The sequence below is a fragment of the Lactuca virosa genome, chromosome 6, assembly GCF_052849685.1.
Source record: "Lactuca virosa cultivar CGN04683 chromosome 6, Lactuca_virosa_CGN04683_v6, whole genome shotgun sequence".
In the NCBI taxonomy this organism is placed as follows: Eukaryota; Viridiplantae; Streptophyta; class Magnoliopsida; order Asterales; family Asteraceae; genus Lactuca; species Lactuca virosa.
Window position 1 is genome coordinate 6,883,594 of NC_136431.1, and position 4,705 is coordinate 6,888,298.

The 4,705-nt window shown below is 39.0% G+C and overlaps 1 pseudogene; it reads left to right on the forward strand.

The window, feature by feature from the left end:
- The first annotated feature begins 1,755 nt into the window (after nt 1–1,755).
- Nucleotides 1,756–1,863, forward strand: LOC145122920 (5S ribosomal RNA; annotated as a pseudogene).
- Nucleotides 1,864–4,705: the final 2,842 nt, after the last annotated feature.

Consider the following 4,705-nt stretch of genomic DNA (forward strand, 5'->3'; position numbering starts at 1 on the left):
GTTAAATTTACAAATAATTACAAAACATATTAAGTCACAACGGTTTTTATATCAATGGAAACAAACTTATAAACTATAATAGGTATAGTTTATGGAACAAAGGAATTATTTTACAAAGTACAGGTTAACATATAAACAAAAAGGTTTTCTACTTTATTACTAGTAAATTCGTTGAAGCAATTTGTGAGACGCCTTCACGTACTTATCTAAGTACCAACCAAGTCCTGACTTATAACCAGAGTCTCTTGTAGGGAGAGTCATATATTTGTGTATAGATCTATACGGGACTGACAATCCCGCACCATAAATGTTATCTACAGTTAGGCCGGCAGGCCTGGGGTGACAAATGTCGTTAACATGCCGACGCCTGAAAAACGTCGCGATCAGGCCATCATAGGTGACAATATGGTTATAAGAACTCACATGGAGAAAACAACGACTCATTTACGTAGTAATATACTTTTTAAACAGTCTTAAAGGGAATTAACATCGCATCTAAATTTACAGAGAAAACCTGTTTTCAGCTAGTTTTACTTATGAATAAAACTAGGTATCATCAAATTAAGTATGGCATTTATACTTGTACCTTTCAGTCTTGGAACATTTAAGACTACAACTCGGTTTTTATGGAATATATAGGATTTTCCAGGATCGACATCATTATTTTACAAGTAAACAGTTTACAATTCAACTTTCTGAAAACGAATACGATTACTTATCGAAAACAAAGTTTTACAGTAGAACGGGTGCAACTAAGAACATATTTACAAAAGATTCAACACTTATTTACGAACTAGTATAACATAAAGGACCCTTAATCGTTAATTCTATGGTTCCTTAGTTTATACATCAGAGTTATATATATAAAGATCCGATAGGCAGTGAAATGTGTGAATTTCGCCTTACTTCCGGTTCCTTGTTTGGTTGTGGGCTTAGGGTAGAATCGCCCAATCGACTGTCCGTTCGATCTTACTTATGTATAATTTGTATACACGCGATTATAGGAGGACCTGGTAAGGACCATCATAAAAATTTCAATAGAGATACTTTTATTAATCTCATAGCTTCTTTAGACATTCCCATTCTCGCACGAACAACATAGGTAGATGTAGCCACTCCACTATAACAGCCAAGCAAATAAACTAAGGAAGAACAAAAAGAGGGTTCATGAGGAAGATCCCAAGAAAGGATCAGACGAAGAGAAAGGCTCTAGAGAGATCGTTAGCGAACCCTACCCTATCAGAAACAAACTGGAGAGCCCGCTCGGACATTTGGGTCCAAATTAGAACAATCATAGGAACGATAACACCATAGGAATGCCAGGAGAAAGCAAACCCTTACCACTGAAACTAGAGCAATCATAGCTAGGACAGACATCAGAAGAGACTATTCGCGAATCATGTGAGGAGGCCGAGCTCCTTATACGTCATGCTAATAACTTATAAACGAATATAACTAGTGAGTTAGTGATTATACTACTCATACTATGTGTTAGGCTTATCACTTCTTTCGTAACAACAAATACTAGTACATCAAGTCATAGAATTTCGTATAAGGGTGGTAACTATTAAAAATTCATAAGTTTATTTTACATATAAGTTGATCGCAAAACTCTATAAAAGCCAGAACATGATACGCACAGAACCAAGATAACATAGTTCAATAGACACACGACTTATAGCCACTACTAAAGACTTACCATCGTTTCACTCTTTTGAACCTTATAGTAGAAAGATGCCTCCCCGTAGACTTATTGGGTGCGACCATACCAGCACTAATGCATCGGATCCCATCAGAACTCCGTAGTTAAGCGTGCTTGGGCGAGAGTAGTACTAGGATGGGAAAACTTAGCATTTGTACACTACCTATTTCTACTCTCTATATTAAAGACATTATAGGGATGTAAGTCGAAACATTGAGAATCGTATAACAAAACGAGAAATTTATATGTATATATAAAGAGATAAAGTACAACTAGCAACGACCATAGTTACTTACGAGCTCGTTTCTCTCCATGCAACAGAACCATGCCTCCAAAAAGAAGTAACCAACCAACCGGCAAAACGCCATTTCTGCAGATAGACTCCGCTACTTTTCAAGCTGTGGTCACAGCCACCATGTCAGCCGTCATGGCGTATCTGAATGCAAATAACGCTAGTGAGAATGGAAATAGTGTCGTCAATCCCAACCGCAGTGATAACCAAGGAAACCAACGAGTGCCTACCTACCTACATGAAACGAAAGTTCAAGAATGAGAAAGGGGGCAGTTCGACTCAAGGGCCTCCTAAAACGCAACAAGCAGTAGCAATCCCTACCCCCACTGGCCCTACTACCCCGACACCGACAACACCATATTATGGAAATCTCCCACAATGCAGCAAGTGCTACTACCATCATTATGGAGTCTGCAGAGTGTTGCATTGCATCAAATGCAACAATAAGGGGCACACCGCCCGCCTTTGTAGGACTACGGCCCAACACATCACTTCAACCACCAATGTTGGTACAAGTCAAGTATGCCATGCATGTGGTGAGACGGGACATTTCAAGAGAAATTGTCCAACAGAGAGGAATGACGGAGGAGCGGGAGGAGTTTAACAACAGGACATGAAGAAACAACGAGGAACTCTTCTGGGATTTTTGGTACGTCTCTAAATAACAATAATTAAACATCAAATTTTCACTGAAATTTCTGCCAAATAAAAACATAATCATAAATTAATCTTTCATCCGAATAAAACATATCATTCATATAAAAACTAAAGATCCTTACAGGTGAGCTATGAGGGCCTAGTGTAAACGTTAGAGTCATATATAGTTAAGATTTTGCAGGCTTAGAGTGAGTGATTCCGTCTTATTTCCCGTTTCTTGTTTGATTATGGATTTTGGGCAGAGTTACTCAGTCGACTGTCTTCTCAATCTTAACTATATACGATTTGGATACACTAAGCAATTATAGAGGGACTTTGTAGGGATCATATTACGAGATTTCATAAGTAATTATTGAAGTACTCTTACTGCCTATATTCGCTAAATACGGTACAAATATTCGCAGTAGTAATAACAAGGATAAAACAGAAAACACTAAAGACATAAACATAAAATGTACTATCGCTATAACAAACACTTCTTCATAATCGACTTAACACTCGTTACGATAAGAAGTTCCGACGATATCATTAGAAATGGATTGGTTTGGTCCTCACCATACCAGTTTCCTGTGCTACGAAAAGACCATTCGCCTTAACCACCGACGGACGAAATCCTTTCAATCTATAACGACGAACCTGACACAAACCTTCGAATCGTCTCTTGCTTCAAAACTCAGAAGTACCCGTGCGAGGGGTACTACGCCTCCCTAGCTCACTCCGTGGACAAGAATATCGAAGCGAAAAACACCGAGGATGTTCCGGAAGCCCGTGACTTTCCCGAAGTATCCCCAACAGACCTCCCAGTAATACCACTCGTACAGCAAGTGAAGTTCAAGAATAAAGACCAAGGACCCATACAGTTAGCCTGTCACTACCAAGTGTATACGCGAGGGTGGTATATAATTAAGATTCTATGGACTTAGGATGTGTGATTCCACCCTACCTCCTGTTCCTTGCCTGGTTGTGGACATGGGGCAGAGCCATCCATCCAATAGTCTTTTCAATCTTAATTATATACGACTTGTATACACAAGGTGATGATAGATGAACCGGGTATGAGCCCTACCATGAACTTCAGGACAAAGCTGCCCAATACTACGAGTGGACATGCTACCATTAGAGTGAACATAGACAAGTAAACCAAACCCACATTCTCTCCCGTCTTAAGTACAGATTACCATCCCTAAACAGACAGACAGATTTAAATGAAACAGAGTTGCATACCAATAGTGAAGGTCCGCTGGAACATCAAGCGAGGACCTAAAGTCACATGGGAACAAGAATATCAAATGGAACCGAAGTACCTACATCTCTCCCTAGTTCGAAGAATAACCACTCTAGAACGAATTTCGGGACGAAATTCCCTCTAACGGGGGGATAATGTCACAACTGAGAAATTTTAGACCCAGCAAAGTCTAAACCCTAACCAAGTACTTGTGAAAACCACATTGCAATCCTTGTTGCATTGTATCCTCCATAACCTTAAAGGCATGTGTATAAGCTAATACCTAAGTATAGTTTGAAACCTAAGTTGATTTATGTTAGTATAAATTAATATAAGTCAAAAGATTAAAGTTTAAACCATAAAATAACACCCCATACTGGAGTTTTCGGCCAAGAATTCAAGAAGAAATAGAGTTCACAGTCCAAAGCATCTAGAACACTTAGATTTCGGTCCAAGGAATCTAATCCAAAAGTTGTTTTCGATTTGGAATCAATTCAAAAAGGGGTTCACGGTTTGGAGCATGACCGAAATCTCAAGGAAATCACTTTATGACCGAGAACCCAAAGTCTAAGTTCCATTAAGGACCGAAAACCCAAAGGCCGAGGCCCTTTAAGGCCGAAAACCCCTCTTATTTATAAGTGTCTTTCCGCAAACCCAATTCATTTCTCAATTTCCCAACCGTAAACACTTCACTTTTGCTCTCAAGTATCATCTGTAAACCCCATATCTTCAAGGGATTTCTACCCAGATATCCTTATTTTCACCAAGAACACCAAGAACAATCATCAATATCTTCAAGTCTTTAAGCCTCCAACCGAAAACACCTAAA